At 37.2% G+C, this 22,405-nt stretch overlaps 1 long non-coding RNA gene across 4 annotated transcripts in view; it reads left to right on the forward strand.

Moving 5' to 3' along the window:
- Positions 1 to 22,405, forward strand: part of LOC110399833 — a 296,244-nt gene that overhangs the window by 97,913 nt on the left and 175,926 nt on the right. For all 4 annotated transcript variants that reach the window (XR_002439427.1, XR_002439428.1, XR_002439429.1 and 1 more), the window contains one exon: positions 2,028 to 2,154. This is a non-coding gene — a long non-coding RNA (uncharacterized LOC110399833). The remainder of the gene's footprint in view (positions 1 to 2,027; positions 2,155 to 22,405) is intronic.

Below are 22,405 nucleotides of genomic sequence, written 5' to 3' on the forward strand. Positions count from 1 at the left end.
CATTTGTGTTAAGCAGTGGCTGACTGCTGCTTCAATCTCAAAATTGCACAAGTTTTATAAATGTGAGTGTGATCACTGAAATGTATAATCCAGTCTTAGTCAAATTAATCTCTTAACTCTTCTCCTACGATGAATTGTTCTGGATAATTTTATGTTGTATTAAAATACCCTATTAATTAATTTTCAGTGTACTTAAATGTAGCCTTTGTAATTTCATTAACAGTATGTTCTTCTTTATATTGTGAGAGCACACTTGATCTACCCTCCCTATATAGCTCATTGTCTTGGGTTCTTCTGGCATATCCTAAATTAGTTAATCACTAATGTGAACTGTCAGTCTATTTAATTTTTGTTCTTATGAAAATCTCCAGTTCCCTAGAAGTGCTCATTGTCTTCCTCTTAAACCCCTGCTGTTTCTGCTTTTATGTTTTTGAAAGAATGCTTTTGATTTATATAAGGTCATTATAATTATCTCTCTGTTTTCTGTTCTGTTCTCTAGCAATTGTCTGTATTCTGAATAGCTTTGACCATTTATCATTGGTTTTGTAAGATTCTGTTGTATTCATACAGTGCTGCAAGAAAACGATTTATCTTCGGTTTTGTGTAGCAGTGGGTGTAGATCAGAATGCTGTCATAACATCGGTGATTGGAAACTTGAGACAAAATCACAGAGACTAAATATAGAAGTCGTAGTCATTTCATATGTTATTTCACTGACAGTAATGGAAGATGAACCAAGCTTTTTAATGGAATTATTAGTAAGGAAAGAGTGGTTCATGCAAGCTGCCTTGTTGAGAATTCATGTTGTCTTGATTTACAACACGTAGCTCCAGTCATTTAGGTGGATACTTTAAAATATTCTGAAGTATTAACAATGTTCTGAAGAAGTTCTCTATGCTGATGTAGACCTCTGAAAATAATGAAACAGTCATTGGTTTAAAAGCTACATTTCGTTTTAGACCAAGGAGTAAATAATGATGAGTAATAGGATGAATAGAACATACAATAGAATGCTTTTTCTTTTGCAGACTGTAAGAGTCTGTGGTCGAGGTCAGAATACTATTATTGTTTGAAGACTCATGGACTTAAAAAAATGTCATGGACCATATGGCATTATATGATAAATTCAGTCTGAATTATCTAAATTCTGAATATATTAGAATTATGACAGTCTTGTGCCAGTCCAATAGAAGGAATAAAACAAGTGCAATTAAAAATGTTGAAGAAAAAAAAATGTAAACGTTATTATACTGCTGGATACTGCTTTTTTTGATTATTGGCTAAATTAAAAACTTACTATAAAAAGTCAGTAGATGAATATTTAGAATCAGTTTTCTCCACTTAAAGAGTGAGTGACATGGTGGTGCACAAATGAGCTGGTGCCCCATGCATCGAGGTCGTATAATACTGGTGCAATTTTTGCTTGACAGCTAAGAGAGAAACTGCCTTGTGTAATTCTGCCTTGTTGCCTGATATTTCATATTATATTTCAGAGCATTGCTTGTGATCCTCAAATGATGCATTTCCAGTCCTTGGGGAGGAGTATGTCCTCCCAGAGGAAGAACAGCTGTGAAGCTCCTGTGTCACAGCCCAAACTGCAACACAGAGTGTGTTTGCGTGTCTGCAGCTAGACACTGTGCTGCAAATTTTCAGCCTTCTTTCACAGTATTTATGACAGCTACAGCAGCTTTGGGAAATGAGATGTCTTTGGCATGAACACCTGGATCACTCTGGTGGGATAACAGATTTAGGTGCCAAACTGCTTTGCTGAATGCCCACTCAGCTCTGGGATCCTGGTTTCTTTTTACCCCCGTGGCTTTGTCCGCAATTGCAAATGCTGTTAGAGGTTATCCTCCAGTGACTTCAGAGAAAATGGCCTTTACTTGAAGCTTACTTATTCCAAAACTGTTTTCTCCTTCTTGTTACCTATTTCTATCCTTCCCTGACAACACATACACACTATTTTTTAGATATTTTTTCTTCATTTATTTCAGAAACTAATGCTAACTCCTATTTTTCTGTTGCAGCTTTTTCTGTACCCGTTCCCCAACTGAATCTCTTGGGCAGAGAAAGAACGTGTACCTGTGCCCCTTACAACATGGCCTTGGGCAGCAGAAAGGTTTACAGATCACATATGGAACTTTATGCCTTCAGGTAAGATAGAAGTAATTAAAGCAGATGAATTTTAAGAGAACTGTTTATATGCAAATATATTAGTGGAAGTCTGTGATTCAGATATCTGTGGGCTAAATTATGGAAAAAGTATTGCTCATTTAAAAATTCATTATAAAGAACATAAAAAGAATTTAAAAAAATGTTATGAAATAAGAGCTAGTGAAATCCCCAACTACTGTAAAGCAGTCTGAAGTACGACACAGTATATTTTTTCTTTTTATTATTATTTCTAATTTTAATTATTTATTGATTTATGTAATGAATTATTTTTTCCTTCTTCGGGTCAATTGCTTTTAGTATTTTCAATTTTGTGCCATCACTTTTAATGGTGTTGTGGTTTTTTGTTTATTTGTTTTAAATGCTAAAACTCAGAGGGCATTACCGATTTTATTTATCAGGAGTTCGTACTGGATTGATAATGGATGCCATGTTTTGACTGTTCTAGCAGAGAGGTTACTTTTGCAATTCCCTATCTTGGTAAACAGTACAGATTGGATATTATTAATAACCCCAAATTAATATTTCACTATAATGTGTGCTCACAATTACAATAAAAACATGAGTATAATATAAAAATCTTGATGTATAACTCTTACTATAAATTTTTGTTGTGTAGGCATGGAATGTATAAATCATGTTAGTGTACAAAGTGCGTTACTGTCAAATTAGTTCTTGTTCTGAGCAGACCATGCTACCCTTGCTCAGTACTCTTGTCATTTTCTAGAGATGGGAAGACATATTTTCTTTGGTATCTCCCTCTCTGCATGTACATGTACATATATATTTGTATGTTTACCTTCTTTAGTTAAATCTTCACCATTTTGTTGTCATTATACTTGGATCTGCTTCCCAGCTTTGCCTGAAGTTGTGTCTGTAGAATAGCTGTAGAGCTCTTTCCTCCATGCCTGTCAGTCAGAAAACTCCCTGGTACTGAGGGACTCCCAGCTGAGTCGTGATTAGCAGATATTTTGCAAAATGCATATATTTCTTTCGCTGTTCTCTTTAAGACTTTCTTTGTGGTAGCATCATAAAACCATACGCTTTTTGGGGCAAAGACTGCATGAGGGAGGTCCCTGATTAGAATTGGAGAAGACACCGAGATAAAGTTAAGTGCTAAAAACCTGAAACTTAAGAAAAACTGCATAAAATACATGTTGATGCAATTAAAATAGAATGTGGAAGACTGGTACAGTCATCATGTGGAAATGTTTTCTAGAAAGCTGGAAAAGGATAGAAAGAGAGAATAACAACTTCAGAGAACAGCACATAAGAGTTCTTAGTGCTGATGAAGAGCATCCTTGAAGACTTTTTTCATTTACAAAGCAGAAAACATAAAAACTTACCTGGTTACTTTCTAGAATGAGTCCAGTGGGAATGGTGAGTTAACTCATTGACTATTTACTGCTGGCATTCCACTTTATCAATAACTAAAGCCCTAGGGTACGGCTCACTGAAATCAATGAAAGTACACCAATTAGCTTAGACATTACAGATTTGTCTCTGAAATTGTTCTAACAACTTTAATATGATTTGGTGCATAGGCTGTGTCAGTTATTCAAGAGCTACAAACTTCACTGAGATTTTGTTGGATAACAATTTCCTCTGCTGTTCCAGACTTACCTTGTCAGTTCACTAGTGGATGGTGACAATCATCATATTATTTCAAGATCCTTTTTAGAAAACGATGGATGTAATTTGTTAGAGGAGATATTATATCCTTAAGCAGCCACCAGTGTTCAGAAGTTAATAAATTTTTTCTGTACATTTCTTAGGAAAGCACTAAATGTAAGAGTATGTTTATTAGTTAAATCTGAGGAAGAACGAGGCTAGCACAATCCTGAAAGTTCAAGGACTGGTTTATGTGGTCTTCAAGGTCATTCTCCAAATCTGTTGACATTGTGAAATTGACTTCTGCTGTTACAAAGCCTAAATCATACTGAATAGTATCCAAGCAAACTACTGCCAATATTTTTCCAGTGTTGATGTCACACAGCTGAACTCTTACACAAAGATTTTTACAGCTATGTTAGCTGAACTGATGGTCATATGTGCTGGGAATGGTGGCTGAAATGTCTCATTCTGTACATTGTACATTTCAGCTCAATTTAACTCTGTAGCCCTACCAGAATTAAGTAGCCTCTTTGCTATAAGACATCTTGTGCTTAATGCATATTCCATCACAGTAAAGCCAGTCTCAGAAAAAATCGTTCTGTTTAGTAGAGGAGCTGGATGTTTTAAAATCACTTACTTTTCTGTATTTTTTCCTCATCTACATACTTACACAAATACTGCTTGAATTTGGCTGTTAAAAGCCAATTTCTCTGCATAAATCTTAATACTGTAGGCTGCTCTCTTGCACTAGCTCAAAGCGAGTTGTCTTCCCAGTGACACTGCTGAAGTAGGAATATATGAGAACTGCTCCAAAAATTTGGCCTCCAATTTTATTATGTTGGCCCATGACATCACAGGTAGATGCTGATGGTATGGCAGTAGAGGTTGAACCTTCCTGCCAGTATCCCATTACATTTTGTAGCCATGTGACAGATGGCAGCAGAGGGACAGTCTGACACAATGTTGTCTGACATGGAGATGTGTATGAAGCTAAGGTGTGGAATTGAATTCCTTCGTGTAAAAAAAAATGACACCTGTTGACATTAATTGATGCCTGTTGAACATTTAGGGAGACCAACCAGTGGATGTGAGCACGGTGAGGCGATGGGTCGTGCGCTTCAGCAGTGGTGACATCAGCAGTGGATCACCTCCATGTGAGAATGGCATGCAGGCTCTTGTTCATGAATGGTGAAAATGTATAGCTGATGGTGGTGACTGTGTTGAAAAACAGAGTTTTATAGCTGAGAACTTGCTCTATCAAATAGTGTTATTGTGCTCTTTGTATCTGTTGTGGTTTCCATAGAAATAAAGAGGAAGCATTACATTTGGAGTGACCTACATGACTGCTGACCCTTGCATTATGAGCAGGGGTTTTCCTTGAGGAGCTAAAACCTCTCAGCTCTCATATTATTCCCTTCTGTGATCACATACTTGAAAGCTAAAGTCTAAACCTCAGTTTGTGGCAGGGATTAAATTACTTGCTGACAAAAGTTAGGAACTGAAAGACTTGCCTTGTCTGGATCTCTTATGTTCAGGTTTCTTGCTATTAAGAAAAGGAGCAGGTTTGCTGAACTGAAGGGACAGCCAGACAGCTTCCAGGGAGCCTGAGTGGTGGCCTTGTGGTACACACTGAAGGAAATACCAAAGACTCAGAGTATATGACATTACCAATCTTGGGCATTGCTGGCACCAAAACAGCTGTTCTTGAGACTGTTTACTAGTTCAAAGTTCTAGCAGTGCTTCCCAAACAAATGGTTGGATCTATAGATGCTTGAAGCTACAAAAGTCTGAGAAAATTAAAACTGTGTGTGCATGCATGTACATTTGCATCTCTGTATGTCTATGTCTGTAACGTATGTTTTGTTCTCACTGCTCTCAAGTAAAGTGCTATAAAAATTTTAAGCAGCTGCCCCTTCTGATAGGTGCTACCTTGGGGCTCATTCCATCGTTCATTGAAAGTCAATGACAAAGATCCCATTACCTTTAATCTTGTTGGATTGGGGACTCAAATGAAATGGCTAATCCTGCTGAGCTTTTTTCCATGAATATTCACTTGAATTGCACTGTGGTATTGCTTTTGATTTCACTGACTTGTTTCTGCGTTATCTCTTCATAAATGTTTTGGATCAGTATTTGGTCAGTACCAATGGATGTCCATGGAAACATAAGTTTAGCAAACATTAGAACAGAATTTTAAACACAGAATTTTAGTTTATGAGCAAGTTATTCATGCAAGGAATCTGATGCAGAGATGCTACTCAGCAAATGAAAATCCAGAAACAGATCACATGATTATTGGGTTCAGAAATGTTCATAAAAGTCTGGCGTTTGAACCCCAGAAGCTTCTAAATAACGAACTACTGACATGCAGGGCACAGACCAGGAATTATTTACCAATATAGTTAGGGGCACAAGGAATTTAGTCAGGCTGTTCGCTTACTTGTGCCATCTTCATCAGAGCAATCAGAAAATAGTATCTAATTTTCTAAAAGACAAAATTTTTACTTTCTAATTGTGAACATTTGTTTTTGGGGTTCAGTCTCTGTCCATGGAGGTGGCAGAGTTACTCTGTGTCTTAGTAGAGCCTGCTACTTTTCATTGGTTTTGATGTTACCCTTCTTACAAGAGCTAAATTTATTCAGACCAAAGTGCCTCTACAAGAATTCTACGTATGTCACACGCATTATGTTATTTCAGGAGGGAATAGAAAAGAAAATACTCTGCAGAATTGCTGCAGAAAATAATTTTTGTACTCTGCATTATTGTTTTATCTCTTCTACTTCATTATGGCAGTAGAACCGAATGCAAATGAGAAAAATAGGCCAATCCCAGATACCCATTTTGTGGGGTTTTACTTAGGAATTGAATATCCAGCTTGAATTTTTTCCTAGGCAATTTGCAAGTCAGATTATGTGAAAAATCCAGACTGTGTACATTTTTATCCTGGGTAGAGGAGCATTTCAGCTTTCTCTCATCATTGTTTTATGCAGAAAGTGGTGATAAAAGGCTTCTCACTTCAGGACTGTGGATAAGACATTATCTGTCTCCTTTGTGCCTCTGTCTCTCTAGGTTCTAGAAGAGTGCTTTAGAAGTCCAGGGACATCACTGTTCATTTGATAACATGGGTTTTCTTTTGTTTTCCATCTCTTGCATCTTTTCCTTGCAGTATCTGACATACAAATATGTGCACAGATGAGGGGCACCTTTTGAACTGGCCAATGTTTGTACCTTTTGTAATTAAGAAAATAATGCTTTCTTTTAGGATAACCTTTTCTTGCCCCACATTGCTAACATATTACTCTTTAATACAAAGCAACAAAACCTTCTATGAGAAGTTATTCTATACAGTGATCGTTTTTTTCACGATGATTTTGTTCATGCGTGTGCACATGCAGCTCTTTCATCTGAAGGGCTCATTAACATCTTTGCTCATTTTTCAGCTCTGGGGCCGGATGAATTTTTATTTGAGTCTCCTGAGCTGGGAAAGTTGGGAGGAAGGCATTTGCATTTTAAGTAACTTTCACCAGTAAGGCTGGTAGAGCAATGAGTTCTGAAAGTGTAGGAAGGAGATGATCTTCATTTTGTCTTATGTTTTCTCCATCAGATGTGTTATTACCACCGTTCCTGTTTCTCTGTACTTACAACCCTTTTGGGAAAAAGTTTCTGGGATGTGAGAAAGCCAGGCTTTCTCATCTGCTAGTAGACAGTAGGGCTGTTCCCAATACCCACAGCCCTGCTCCTAATTCCCCACACACTCATTTGTTTTCTCTGTTTTGATCCAAGACTATAACTTTTTCTTCCAGCAATAACACTTGATCAATACCCACTAATTCTGTTAACTTTTAACACACTCTCTAGCCAGTAGTTCCTGTGAACTTAAAATGTGCAAATTGGATTGGTTTTCACAGATTAAAACAAATAATTCTTCTCTCCATTAATTGTGAGATTAGAGTTATTGTAATATTCCATGCAAGGTGACATGCTATGAAAAGATGTTAGTATTTTAGCAGGAGAGAACAAGCACATGATCTGCCTTGGGTTGAGTGGCCCTCACTGAAGCCTGTAAGAACAAGGCCCCTCAGGGCCTTCCCAGCTTCCTTCAGAGGAGGGAAGGAAGGTCTCTGAAGGTTCGTGACAGCTCTCAACTCCGTCTATTCCATGAGGGCTGTGTTTTCATTCATTCTGCCTGTGGGTTTGTTTATATGAAAAAGCAAAACACACGGAGGTAACACATACCCAGACTTGAGAGCTTCCCCTTCTCAGCAGAGCTGAGAAGGGATACCTGCCCTTCCCCTGTTACCCTCTCAGGTTGGCCTCCCCCTACCCCCACCAGGTGCTGTAAGAGCCATGCTGGTTGTATGTAAATCCCATCTGAAAGCAGAGAATCATAGGGTATCCTGCATCACTGGCTTATTCTACCCAGGGCACCTACAAGAAATCAGTCATCCTAGCATAAAGAACAAGTGCATTATTTAAACATTGACTTGCTTAGTCTCCAAATGGTGAAACATATCCTATATTCTATTATCAGCTTTGGATATAGGCCTGACAGGAGCCTGTACTTAGAAAAAGTCTTGCTAAATGCTGTGGAGAAAGCAAGTCTCTTAAATTGTATCCTATTTGGGGCTCTTCATGGTATAGTCTGCTTAGGTCTTATGGCAATTTAGTGTTGGTACTTTAAATTTGCTTTTAATCCACTGAGGAAAGCCAGAGCCAAATTGTTAATATAATACATACTGAAAGCAGATTATTTTACTCTTTGAATCTATTCATTCACTACTACAGAAGAAGTCTATCTTTGGTTCTTAAAGACGAATGTCAGCGGGAGTCAGTGGAAATAATTCCATTGACTTCAATTGGATTAGTATCACTCTCAGATGAAATAATTATAGGAAATGACTCTGTATATACTGCTGCTGAAACGTGTAACTCACAGAAATACCAAACTGAAAGAAATACCAAACTCCGTTCATTTTGGTCAGAGACAGGCATGTTAGATACCTTCCACAAACTAATTGAGAAATACATCTTTTTTAATATATTCATAAAATGTTTCACACTTGCAGTGTTAGTAAAATTAATGTTACTTTGAAGATGAGCTGTGCTGAGTCAGGACATAGTAAATGTCTTTAGATTATGCAGCTGTGCTGTCACACAGAAAACAAATCCATTACTGTATTTTAGGTAGCTGTTCACATAATAATTTGCAGAAATGTTTCAGAAATAATTTGCATGAAATGTTATAGCATTATGAGAAATAGGATGTAATGGTAGAATAGCTACCCACTGAGGTGGCTTGGAGAGAGGAAGTTGTTCTGCAGAGCAAGTAGTCACATTTTTTTCCACCAGCAGTAATTCAGTGACTACATAGCTGTTAATGAATCTTGCAGAACGTTTCCCTGTTTGGATTTTAAGTAGTAGAATTCCCGCTCAAGTAGATGCCCAGAGTTGTGCAATTTGTAGCAGGGGGAGCATCAGGCTATATCTGTGATTATTTCACATGCGCAACTCAATAAAAAAAGGAGAATAAGGTTTTAAGATTGCTTAGGGAGGATTATGGCAAGACTTCATTAAGAGTGGAAATTTCTTCAGGCTTAAGCAAGGTTTGACTAATAATACAGCTCTGCGTAGGCTTGACTGATTCAGCCTTTCATGTGCCCATGCAATGGATGAACAAAATGTTCCCTGGAATAAGCAATGGTTGGTCCTTCAATGTAAATGGCTGTTCCTTCTCCCTGGAGCTAAGCCCCACTGTGCTTATTCATATTATGGTTTATTATCCTACTGTATATTATGTAGTCTTATAAGACAGGCTCTCAGTTTTTCACATCACCCTAGTGATCATCCACCTCATCTCAGTTCCTCTGTATTGAATTGGAGAAATTTAAATGACACTTTATATTTTTTAGTGAGTTTTCCTGTGGATCATGGACAGTGGTCTGATCCATATACACTGAATCTCACCAACAAAGTTTTGCAGTTTTTTGCAGAAAAAAACAAAGTTTTTTTATAGCAAAGCTCCTGAAGGTTGTGCAGGTGATTTAGCAAGCCCACCCTTGATACTGTTGCCTGTACCAGATTAAGTGTACTAACTTCTGCATGAAAATGAATTTAAGTATGCATATTACCTAATTTAGCATAAGTAAACATAGTACAGGGAAAAATACACTTTTGAAGACATAAATAAATTGGTAGAGGTGCCATGAAGATGATACACACATTACATAATGCAAACAACTGGTCTGTTAAGTTCAGTTTTCTGATGTAGGCACTAGTCATTTTGTCAAGATTCATGAAAAAATGTTTATAAACAGATTAGACTTACCTAACTGGCCAAAGTTAGAGCATTTGTAGCAAAGGCCTTTCAATGATTTCTGCTTTAAGAATATTTCATGATTAAAAATAAACCAAAAAAAAAAGACAAAGACATGTAGCTTGCACACTGAATTTAGGACTGGCAAATACCTTTTGTATTTTACCATTCTGGGTATTTCTGCTCTTTCTACTTTTCCTTTCTTTTGAATGACCTTCTTTTTTCTTTTTTTTTTAACTTTAATGTCACGATGCATTAGGTACATTCAGCAATGCATGAAGTATTTCAAAGGTTTCTGAACACACTTTGGATTTTAATGAACTAGTTAGCTTTTTGCCAGTGTGTGTTTCTGTGTTCTTGCAGCTATGTAACCATCTCTAGTGACTAATTCACTCAAATGATTTTGGTTTCAGCTTTAAAATACTTGTATTTATTAGAAAATGGCATTGCAATAGAAATGGGTGTTGCTGAAGTTAAATTCTTTTTAGCCTATTCTGTGTTGAAAATGTCAGCTCCATGAATCAGCGTATCTGCTTAAGTGGGTTTTGTTTCAAATAATAAAGTACTGTTTAAGTAGCAAATGTTTCACCAGAGCAGACCACTGATGAACCAGTAGCCATGTTTATAAGAGAATATTCTCAGAAACTTTCCAAACCAGAAATAAATAAAGCATGAAAATGACATATTTCACAAAGCAAAACTGGGACTAATTTGACTTCTCCTGGATTTCTGTCTGGATAGAATTCTGTGTCTTAGGAAGAAGATACTCTGCTTTTACTTTTTGTACATCTTAACTAGAGAAAAACCTTATGCTTTTTTCAAAAAATGTCCTGATGGCCGTGGTTGGCCCGTTTGGCACAGCAGGTATGTCAGCTGGTTTGCCAGCGCTTCTCTGACAATGGAGAAAATTCAGTCAATTCCCAAGTGCAAACAGACGTCTATTTTCACTGCTTACAACAAAACAAACTACTGCTGGCTGTGGCAGGTTGGCACGGAGCCTCAGGCAGGCACAGACTGGCTTACTTCAATCCCTTTGTGGGGGGAGTGAAAAAAGAACAGATTCTATCAGAAAGGTGAATTTGTTTTCTAAATGTTTTTGAGATATCACCACATAGAAAATATCTGCTGTTTATGGGTAAGGCTGCAATTGGTATGTATTAGGGATACTCCACCACAGTAGAACCTTAATTTCAGTTCTTGTGGTTCAAAGTTCTGATTAAAGACAGAAGTTTCTTTGTCAATGTTATAAGCCAATGATGTTTTCTGCCACCTTGTGCCTAGCAGCTTATGTCGCCTGTGCACAATTTATCATGTTCCAAAGTTACTCTTTAATAATTCTGTCTTCTATATGCTTTTTTTCAATCTCAAATGTCAGCTACAGGTCATCAGTTAGATTTCTTTCTAAACTGAATTTTAATTTCTGACTACTTCTTCTATTTGTAGTTTACTCTTTCCAGGGCAGAGAATACAGATCCAAGGTTTAAATCTGTTGTTTTTCATAGTGTCCAATCACATTAAGAGACTTCACACGAGTTTAAAAATGCAACATATTTCATTACTAAATGTAGCATTTTTGAAACATTGTTGAACTGTTCAATTTGAGAAGCAAGTACCAATAGCCAAAAAAGTAGACTATAGAGATGTTATTTCCATTTAAGGTACAGACCAGACTGTGTATGTAGCTATACATACATATGTGTGTAAATATATGAACATACTTCTTGTTGGAGTATATTCAGAATCTTTTAAACTTCTCCTAATTCTGTGCAAATTGACTTGGTGAGACAGAATTTTCCTTGTACTTTCATTTCCTCCTACGGATTATTTTTGCTCTTTTAAAATTTTTCAGACAATTTCAGCTGGTTTTTATAAGGTAGATGAAGGAAGATACCTCCTTAGAAAAATAAATAGCAGTTAAAATAATTTCAAGATAATTTAGGAAGCTTTAGCATTTTTTAATATTTTAAGAAGATGTTTTTTAGAAGGTGTATGCCATATTAATGAAAATATCTGCCTCAATATGGTAAGTAATTACAAAAGTCAGAGTTTAATGTATGTATCAGTGCAGATTGAAAGCTCTAAAGGCCCTGCTTTGCTGCTCAGGCTGTGCCCCTGCCGTTCACAGTGCCAGTCTGTGTGCACATAAGCACTGTGCCACTCTGCACATGCTGCCTTCTCCTACCTCCAGGGCCTGACTTGATGGCACAGATGCCAGCCCCATGGAGTAAATCAAGCTCATCTTGTAATTGCTGTCCCCAGCTGCTCTTGAGTATGTCTTATATGCTGTCAGCAACGCTCGTGCTGGTAATCAAGCTGAGTGGATTTGAACATGGCAAGTCTGATTTGAATGTAGAATGGCCTGGAGGCAGAGCAAGGACAGAGAAGGAATATGTGGGGTAACATTGTCCCTCAGTTCTAGGGTCACCAAGCAGAAGAGAGAAGAAACAGCTTGGCAACTAGTTTGCGAAGCATGGGACTTTGAACTGAGGTTACAGGAGTGGCAAGCAAGGAAGCAGAGCTTCTGGTGCATTTGAGGACCTTAGGATGGAATAAGCAGCGAGACCATGGTTTATGTCAAAAACTGGGAGCTGGTGACATGTAGTGGGAACACACGCTTGACTGAGAGGGAACTTCATTAAGAATTTGTAATGTCTAAAGATTGAAGTAAATAGACGAATGCTGACATGAGCTTGAGAGAGAGAATGTGAGGTAAACTTACCAAAGAAAACAATCAGATAAACTTGGAAGAGGAGCCAGAAAGGAAGAAATGAGGCTGATGTCTTTCAGGAGGTGCGGGGACAGGCAGTCTTCCTCTGCTCTCAACAATATCTACAGCTCACCTGTTGGGCAGCTGCCCTGAAATCTCTCTAGGAAGAGGCCAAAGAAACTCATCACTATTGAGCCAGCCAGTCTTAATGCTCTTTGATACTGTGGCTGTGAACTGTTTTTTGTTGTTGGTTCTTTTCCTGTTTGTTCCTCCAGCTTGGAGGATTTGCTTTTGATGTTTCTAATACCACATTCTGAAGAACAGAAAGTCAAAATAAGTCCTAGAAAGAGGACTAGAAAGAGTGGGAAACAATATTAGATGTTTAATGTAACACCTCTGATATGTTTATGTGGTAGCAAGAGATAGCCAGTCAATGCGTAATAATTATTTTCCAGTTTGTGTTAGCACAATCTTGTATTCTCACAGTTGTAATTAATGTCGCCATCGAGATGGAATTGTGAAAAGGCTATGCTAGCCAATTAAAATGGTAATAGGACTTCAAGATCTGTTTGTGACCATATTGATTTGCTTAATGGAAAGCTTCTCCGTGACCTTTTTGAAGCACATACTGTACTTTCTACACTTTTATAGATTAATCTTGTGAAACATTATTTTAAATTGTCACGCAGTAAGCTTGTAGAATTTTACAAATTGCCCAAACGATGATAAAAACTGCTGTGATTTTGTGATAAAGAGCTTTCGAGCGCTGCCAGCAGATCACAAAAAGTGCTTCTAACAGTCTACTGGGAGTGCCCTATGGCAGAGTGAAAATTGCAGTGGAGCAATTAGGAAAAGGAAGATGTCTTTTATTAAGACACAGGTATTTGTTCTGGTGGAATACATGTTGAAAAAGTGTACTGTAGCTATAGCTGTAAAAGAAAATTTAGAATGTGAAAAATCTGTAGTTGATAAAGTATAAAATTTGCAGTAAATAGATCTGATGTTTGGAAGAAAACAAACTCTATAGCTAAGTCTGTTAAATGAGAAATCTTCAGGAAATAGCTTTTCCTCAGAGGCATTTATTCAGATATCAGATAAGAACCTAAACCAAACTGGAGCCCTGCTCCTCTCAATCTTTACAAATCTGAACCTTCGGATAGAAACCTATGAGTAAGGTGTAATGGGATTTGAAATTTCTAGAGGGAGAACAGCACTTGGGGAATAGATTTTGAAAGTAAATTTTAATGGTGGTGGAAAAAAAGGCCATTTCAAGAAGTAGTTCCCAAACATGTTTGTGTTAGCCTCCATATTACATGATGAAATACTTGTTAGATTTAGTGTTACGCTAAACCTTGTTAGCATATTAAAGTGAAGAGCAAGCAAAAATGGATGGTGTTCTCACCATTTATTATTAGGCACAAGCACTGAAACTCATAAAAATTTCTCAAATAATATATTTACAAATCTGAAGATTTTTCTGCTTCTGCTGCTTTCCACCCTCTGCAGATTCAGTCTAACTGATAAAACAGAAATGTAAAACCATAACATGCAGTGATGAAAGACAGTAGTATTTCCAAGCCTTGGCTTTGCATTCAAATGGAAACCTGGGTCATTGTAGCAGCTCTCCACCTGTGTACGTGCCCTCTTTGTAGTTCATTTTACCTCAGTGGTCACAAATCATGGACAGCTCTCAGCAGGAATGAAGTACTCCAGAGTATGCTGTGTAGAGAGTCAGTGCTTTTCCTCTAGGACATATGGTGTTGGGACTTCCACTTGGTGACTGTTGATTTCCAGAGGCACTGCCAGTCACCTCATCAGATCTGTTTGAGGCCACCTGATAGAATCTCTGTTTCAGGTTGATACTGCACGATTTTTGTACATGCAATCTCTCACTGGAATTTATGGTAACTTTGTGTAATAACCGAAGCACAATTGGCTAGTGAGCAGTCTGGGTGCCCCATTTTCACTTGAGTAGAACTCTATTAAAGTATCAACTTCTGTTTTGAGAATTCATGTATGAAGACAGATTTTCTCTCCAGTATTCACAAGTTCGAAAGAGCAAAATATTTGCATTTCCCCCCAGCAAACAGTTTGTCCGCTTGTAATGAGAGTTTTCCATCTGCAAGAACTGCCTTTTTGATTCCACAAAACACCTGAGGTGAAAATGTAACTGACTTGCTTTTCTGTAAAACTGCCAAAAGTGAAATCATTTTGCCTGTAGCAAGAAAGGTTTTCATGCCACAGTATGCTCCTAGTTTTCTAAGAACTACATACTTCTGATTTGAACAGAAAAGAAGTATATCTCTGCAAATTAACCTATTCTTTTGTGAAACAAGATGATACTTGTATTTGTAAGTTCAGGTTTCATATTCACTGGAGAAAGTTGTGGTCAGTCAAATTAGGCCTTAGTAATAAATACAGGCTTCTACGTTATAATTACATGCCTAAAAAGCTTGTAAATAATGAAATAAAGAGAACAGCGGATACATATTTTCAACTCTTTTAGAAGTTAAGATATTTTTATTTAGATTTATAAATACATGTTTAAGTACATAATTTAATACATTCATACTCAAAAATACTTTGACCTGAAGAATCATATGTTAATTGCAGATGTTCCAAATGGGGAGTGGGGATTGACAGAGGGAAAGGTGATGTAGGAGAAAAAAAATGAAAGAATTTTCTTAAAAGAAAAAATAAATCAGCAAGGTAATGTTTGGGACAACTTCATCTTCTGAAAGACTTCATGGCCAATCTCAAATATGATTAATTATTTTAAAACAGTACAGTTTTATACTCTGATTTTTACACAATGGCTTGGCTTATTTTTTCCACATGCTGTGACTCTCTTTAGAGCATCCTAAAGGATTTGACAAGTTATGTCATGTCTCTAATCTGGTGCAGCAGAAGGAAGCTTACAAGCCCCAGAAACCTGCAAGCTCCTTTCTGCATGACCTACGCCAATGACGTTACTTCCCAACACCTGGCAGTTTTTTGAATAAATCAGTGTTTTGCATATCTTGTTCCTTACTGCCCATCCTTTTTATGCAAAAATCCTTCTGCTGCAATTCTTTTACAGCAAAAAACCCTGGTCTTTTTCTCCTACTACCTATGACAGCATCTCAAATGCCTCTGCTTAGTCATGTTATTTCCCTGGAAGGTCATTCCCCCTCAGAAGGTAGAACAGTGGCTTTATCCTTTTTGCTGCTGTAGTGCTGTCTGAATACTGAATCCAGTCACACTGAAGACATCTTGCAGTCCCTACCCTTCTTAACAATCACAGAGGTGTTGTTAGGAGGAATGGACTTCAAAGAATATTTTACCTAGTTCTTTATTGCTGGAAGGATGGACATTTCTTTAATGAAGTTTCATGCAGTGTGAAATGTAAAGTGAGAAAAAGATGACTATAAGATACCCACATATTCATTACACTCGCTTCCCTGGAGAAAAATCTTTGTCCTAGTGAAATCGATATCAGTAGGAGTAGCTCTGCTGATTTTTGCAGGACTGGAAAAAAATCAACATGAAATGGGTAAGCCTTTGCTGCCTACTTTGCTGTTTCTATTTGCATTTCATCAAGTAATGAAGTACCCAGCGCATTAGAAAAGCAATCTATATTCTGACCTGCTGTGGAGTCACTAATTTCTTTGTGACAGCTCTTTAAGTCAACATTATTTTAAAATATTTTTAATCAAAACAACAAGAAAAATAGTGTGGAAACAGCATTACCCCACTGGCAGATTAATGTAAGAATGTATAAAAGTTGGAGACAGCTGAAAATTGCTGCAGGAGGAGGCTCTCTTTAACAATATGCAATGAAGCTTAACTCTTTGACAGTCTACAAATTGATAGTTGAATCATATTAAAGTGACGCGGCAAGAGCTATTCAAATACAGCTCATCAACAATTGTTTGATACCAAGAGTGCTAGAAAAAGTATTGCAGTAACCCAAGTTACAGCGGGCATTCAGAATTTCAAGATAAATCAGTGCAGTAGTGTCTACATTTTTATTTTACATGTTTATCATGTAGACACTACTGCTAAACACTGTTAAATCATGTCTTGACTTACATAGAACCAAGTAAAAATGTTCCCAAAATTAAAATATTTAGAAGAGGACGTTGTTTCATAAGAAATTAATTTAAAGCAACACGTTGTACATATTGATGTGTGCTCTGAACATAAATCATCTTGAACATATCTCAAGCACCACACTGGAGATGAGCAAAGAGACATTACATTTTCTGTGTGAAAGAATTATTAGACTGCAGCTCCAGAATGGAGCTGCAACTTTTTGATTCTGCCAGTAAATCATTTCAATAGAGATGGAATACGAAGTGTTTCAAGCCAGACCTTTCGCGGTACAGGCACTGTCAACACATCCTTAAATATTCCGCATAAAACAGGATAAATAAATAAAGGAAAAGGTTTGCCATTAAAAGGAAGACAATCTCAATGTATAATTTTTTGTTGGAAATAAAATCAGTAAGGTGTTACTACTAAATCACAAAGTTCATAAGGTCTCTTCAGTGGAGCTGTAGGTCTGAAGGACAGAATAACAATAATGGAGTGTTTGCTCTGAAAGTGAAGAACTTAGATAAAATAAATTTTGTGTGAGATCCTTAAAATTTTGATTGTTTTGACCTATTAAACCAAATTAATTGATGCACTTTGTATCTGGGTACACAGCAGTTAGATTGCTTGTAGTAGCTGATTCTCCATTTGCAGTTTTCTTGCACAGGGTATGCTTATTCCAGAGGCAGATTGTGGAGGAAGATCTGTGTAACTACTGTGGAGTGGGAAGAGGGGGGAATGTTTTCCTAGTAGCCCATGAAGGCAGCACAGTGAGCCGCTGCTGTTGAAAATAGCATTTTAGTTTGTAGTAAGTGCAGCATCAAAGAGGTACCAATCTGATTCTTACCAAGTTTTTGTATTTACATAGCAACAGAAATTTCATGCATTTATCACAGTTCCATTACTATTTTTCATAATGGGAATTCCTCACAAAATGTTATAACACACAGTTCCAAATGCATGTAGATTATATACTGAGTACCTTTCTAGCAATACTGTTAGTTTTGGAAGTGCCTTCTGGAGATGCTGTAATTTGTAAATCTCCCTTTAAGTATCAGCAGTGCATTTGCACAAGAAAGTTCACTTGCTCTGCTATCTTAAGCTCTTATGATACCTGTTTTCATTTCAGGCAAAATGACTATGTTATCCTTTATCTCCTTGCCATTGTAATCAGGGAAAATAAGATTTAAGTCTTCCTAAATGTACGACTTGTAGGAACAATCCCCTGCCACCAGGGAGAGCTCTGGACAGAATTGCTGTGAGATGCCATGGTTCATGGTGACAAAAACTCTAAATCCTGTTGCTTTCTCCTTTACCCTTCTCCATCTGTATATGCTGCTGCAAATCCTCAATTTCTTCAGCCACAGATGGTACCAATACAGATTTGTAACTCTCAGGTTTACTTGTGCATAATACCTGAAAATCACACTGTACTTTTCTTTATTAGTATTGTTCTGTAATAAAGTATCAAGGAGTAGAATTGCTCTTTATTTTTGTCACATCAGTCCATTTTACTGCAAATAGTACATGAGTAAGAACAAGAACTTACATGCTACTTCATCCAAAGCCAGATTTCACTGAAGGCAGCGTGGGCTCCTCTGTCCCTTAGCTCCCCGGGTGCAATGTCAGTTGCATCACACCTTGCAAAAGTGAATTTGATCTTCATTTGTTCAGCAGGAGTATCCTGTCAGTGTCAATGGCCTGAAAATTGAAATCTGCTACGGGTACGCAGTTTTTTACTGTCACATTAAATAAACGAATGCCATGTTAACTCTAGGGTATCTATTTTTTTTTTTATCATTAGCACATAATCATTTGCTTCACTTGACCTCATTTTTATGACCCATACCATAAACCTGAAGAAATTTTTAGTATTGCTTCCAGCATTTTTTTTTCAGCCCAAAGAGGTTACTAATTTTTTTCAGCTTGTTCTCTCTCCTCCTTTCTCCCTCTAACTTAAAGGCCTTTTTTTTTTTTTTTTTTTTTTTCACTATAGCTAAAAAAAAACAAAGTGGAACACTCACTTCTAAACTGTTGAAACAAAACTAAAAACTGTTATTAGAAATACAGATCTCATCCTTCATGATGTGCTGGCAGTCACAGTTTACAGTTTCATTTGCAGCAGGAACATCAGCATCCATGTAAACTATTCCTGTCATTTCCAAACATAGCACTAGAACCTTGTGTATCCTTGAGACAGTCCTTTCACATATAGGTGGTGGTTGTTTTTTTTTAAATTTTCTCTTTGTACATCAAGACCAGGTTTATTTCAGTAAGTTCTTTATTTTCTCAGAAATTCCTCAAATATATTTTCAGTATTTCTTCACATTTCTTCACAAAGAATCAGAACTATGCTTTTGTAAAGTTCTCTTGGATATGTTTTCCTGCAGTCAGTTAATTTTCCGTCAGTAAACAGCAGTCACATTCAGCTCTTATGTTCCAGCTCCTCAAAAGTTTACTTTTCTGGTGTCAGATACTCTGCCAATACAACCAGACCACACAGATTTGGTGATTCTGAGTTCCTTCTTTTGGAGCTTCTTCATTTTCTTTTTCCTTCCTGTGTGTTGCCCTAATGACAGCTCTGGTTGCATGTGAGCCTCTGCTCCTTATACTCTATTGTAACAAATGTTTCTCATTTCTCTTACATGAGCTTGTCCCATTTTCTGTTTTGTTCTTGTGTGCAAGGGCATATTTTTTCTTGGATTATGTGCTTTTTCTCAACTTGTTCATATTCTGTATTTGAGGTTGATGAATCTGGAACTTCAGGTAAAATCAGGGTTAACCTGGAGTCCTTATGTCTTGTGGTATAGCCTCTATGATCCACAGTAGAACTCACCGAAATAAAACCCAATCGCTTCCTGGTGAGGCTGAAGAGACTTAAAACTGCTGCATTTCTTGATCACCATTACTCCATTCTCTTATTCTCTGATTTAGATGTAAAACTACAGACCCTGAAAATAATTTTAGTATGTTGAAAGCAGATTTTCTTCTTAGAATTTCCCTTCTTCAAGAAGGACAAATTAATCTTGATTAGTCTGCTTACTGTAGCTGTTTTTGGAATTTTGAAGGGATCTTAAGAATGTGAATCATGAGAACAGCTTTCCTATATTGTGAGAACAGCATTTCGCGTAACTTGGGCAGATACAAGCTGAAGGACAGGAGGCTTGCGTAAATGAATGCTCAAGAACAGAATGCGGAGGAGGCTGGGGAGCTTGTTGTCAAGTGAAGATAAGAAAGTAGAATAGATGTGCTGTTGTTGAAGATAAGACAATAGAACAGATGCTTCAGCTCAACGCAACACCAGTGAGAGCCGGTTCGGGCTATCCCCCTTAAAGGGCTGGAAATTTGCAGCGAGAATGACTCTTAGCTTTCATCTCACAACCACCTGAGATGTTAATTTTTTCTTGGAGTTTCTGCCTATGTCCTTGGAATGTAATGAATATGTATACGCTATACCTTTAAATATGTAGTTGCTGCTTCTCTCAGTGTGCGTGCTGGTGGAGCGATTCCCCATGCATCCAGCACTGTAATAAAGGGACTACCTGCTTGACATAACTCATTGGCATGTCAAGTTACTCCGTCGGTTTTCTGTGCTTCAAAGGAAAAGCATGGCAGAGTCAAAACTGAAGCTTGCAGCTTTCACATCCTTTGGCTAGAACCAGACTTGTTGCCTCAACTCAATGGAGAGAAAACTGTACTGACTTCCATGAGTCAGGGTGTCATTTAATGTGAATAAAGTCAGGAGAATCTGCCTTTCAGCCAGAAGGAAAAGTTGTGACACCTCATTCATGCCATTAGTAGGAGTCCTTTAGTAGCTGTTCGTGCAATTTTACATTTCTTGTGCTAACTGTTGCATTTGGGTAGGAGTTATCTTTTAGGCATGGCACGCTGCCTTTCTGTCTGATAAAATAAGGATGGTTGTGTTGCTAATCACTGAAGGAAATGGTTGCAATCAAATTAATGGATTAGTGTTAATGAGTGTTTCTGTCTACTTGGAAGAGTGTGGGGTTTTGCTTGCTTATTTATTTTATGTGATAGAATTACTGTGGACAAATGTTCACTTTAGCATTATTAATACATTTATTATCATGTAATCAGTGTAACAAATTGTGTTTTTAAAAATTTAATCTTAAAAAGATGCATATAGAAGATAATTAGCTACATAGAGCTGCAGCAATCACTGTGGTAATTGACTGATTGAAAAAGTGGTAGGAGTTTTCAGGAATAGTTTGAAAATATGTAAGTGGTTATTAGTGTGAAAGCCTATTGGTGGCCTAAGATATGTATTAAAGGTTATCAGATGGCTTTTACTGTCTCATTCTCTTGTTAATTATAATAGGAGATTTTTACAGATATTAGGAAAACATTGCAGTCTTGTTCTTTCTCTGTAACTAGCAGATTAGTGTGGGAAAATGTCACTGGGGTGTGGTGATGTTTCTTGATGTGCAGGAGATAATGTTTCTGAGTGTAATCAGCAGCCTTTTAAAATTGATTTTCCAGCTATGAGGTAACAAGATAACAAAGTAAAGCACTCCACTAGTTTCATGTAGTTCATTTTGTGCAATTTTCACAAATCATGGGAAGATTATCTATTAGCTGGATAGTCATTACAAGGGTTTGAAAAACAGGAGAAAACTGAACATACTCAACAAAATATGTATTCTTTTTACTTAGCACTGTAGAGTAGGTAAACGTTTTCATATACTAAAGGCAGGTTAATATTGCAATAAGTAAATTAATTTCATGGAGAATATATCTTACAGTTTCTCAGTTTGACAAACTGCAGAGATGTAGGTCCAGATATTCAACTGATACACACAAAAAATCATTAAATTAATATCTGTGAAATCCATATGTTCTGACTATCTGCCCATTCTTTCAGAAGTCTAAAGGTCCAGTCTTACATTGGTATCAGTTCACATACATAACAGGTAGAAGTACAAAATGGAGTAATTATCTGCAAGAAGGATTCCTGAATGTTTCAGGACTAAGTTGAGCAATAACTATAGGGTTCTTAAGTTCACAAGGTGTGAGACCCAAATGTGAGGGTCTGTTTTCAATAACATAACTGAAGCTGCAGAAAAAACACAATTGGAGAAATCTAATTATTGAATTACAAACGAAAAAGGAAGAGCCTTCAGAGAAGGAATCTCACTGGCAATGGAGTTGGGATTACATATGGTGTTGTAACAGTAAGTCTCCAGATATTCTACAGAAAGAGCCCAGCTCTCTCCTATTTCTTACTTCAGCTTAATCTGCAGGCATGCATTCAACCATGGTAAATAAGTGTATTTTTCAGTGAATACTCAGGCATCTCTGTAATGATACTTACGGTAGTTATGGGTAAATTAATTTATTGAGGATCCAAAACTGAACTGGAAATAGAAAGCATACTGGCACACTCAGTCCCTCCTTAAAAAAGAAAGGAAGGGAGGAAGGGAGGAAGGGAGGAAGGGAGGAAGGAAGGAAGGAAGGAAGGAAGGAAGGAAGGAAGGAAGGAAGGAAGGAAGGAAGGAAGGAAGGAA

Source organism: Numida meleagris, chromosome 5, assembly GCF_002078875.1.
Source record: "Numida meleagris isolate 19003 breed g44 Domestic line chromosome 5, NumMel1.0, whole genome shotgun sequence".
NCBI lineage: Eukaryota > Metazoa > Chordata > Aves > Galliformes > Numididae > Numida > Numida meleagris.